The following is an 848-nucleotide window of genomic DNA, read 5'->3' as shown; positions in this document are numbered from 1 at the left end:
GACTTTTTCTTATTTCCAAACTTGAAAAAATGGCTCGGTGGACAGAGATTTCCAGACAACGAAGACGTCATTGTCTCTGTAAGTGCTTATTTTGAGGAACTTTCGAAAACGCACTTTTCTGAAGGATTAAAAAAACTTGAAAAGCGATTGACCATAGAGTATAGAGTATAGAGCTCCAAGGAGATTATGTTGAAAAATAAAAAAAAATTTACCCAAAAAAAATTGTTTTTATACTTCATTCTAAGGACTTATTGAACTACCCTCGTATAATGGGTGACGTGGAACGAAGAAACCAGCTATCTGAATGGTAGGAATATAGAAAGCTTCCAGATATTTTTTTTACCGAATTATATTTTACGCCGTAATTCTATTATAGTAATACTATTGGCATTACAGTAACCATTACACATCATTGCATATTCTAATCGATACATTGTACATTGATATCTGTTATTGTTAAAAGCTACATATAATAATGCATAGAAAAAAACTAACACCGAACACAATTTTAATAACAAACCTTATCCATCTCACCATCTAGCGCATTTTTTATCAATGAAGTCACTTAGAACTTTGGATCAGAAGCAGTCCAATATTTTTAGATACACTTGTAAAATGAGAAACTGAAGAAAAAAGTAGAAATCAAAAACTGACCCAAAGTTCCGGAACTTCGAATCACATTCTGAGTATTTCTGTCTTCAGTTATTCATAATCTAGTTGACTAGCACCTACTAGTAATTTAAACATTGTTTTATGGAAATGAAGACCGAGACATTTATTTGTAAATTGCCTACGTCCACATTGAAAAAATATTGCAATTTAAGATATTTTATTTTTAACGCCAAACG

The sequence above is a fragment of the Belonocnema kinseyi genome, chromosome 2 (genome assembly GCF_010883055.1).
Source record: "Belonocnema kinseyi isolate 2016_QV_RU_SX_M_011 chromosome 2, B_treatae_v1, whole genome shotgun sequence".
NCBI lineage: Eukaryota > Metazoa > Arthropoda > Insecta > Hymenoptera > Cynipidae > Belonocnema > Belonocnema kinseyi.
The sequence above is the reverse complement of the archived record's forward strand: the minus strand, read 5'-3'. Positions refer to the sequence as shown.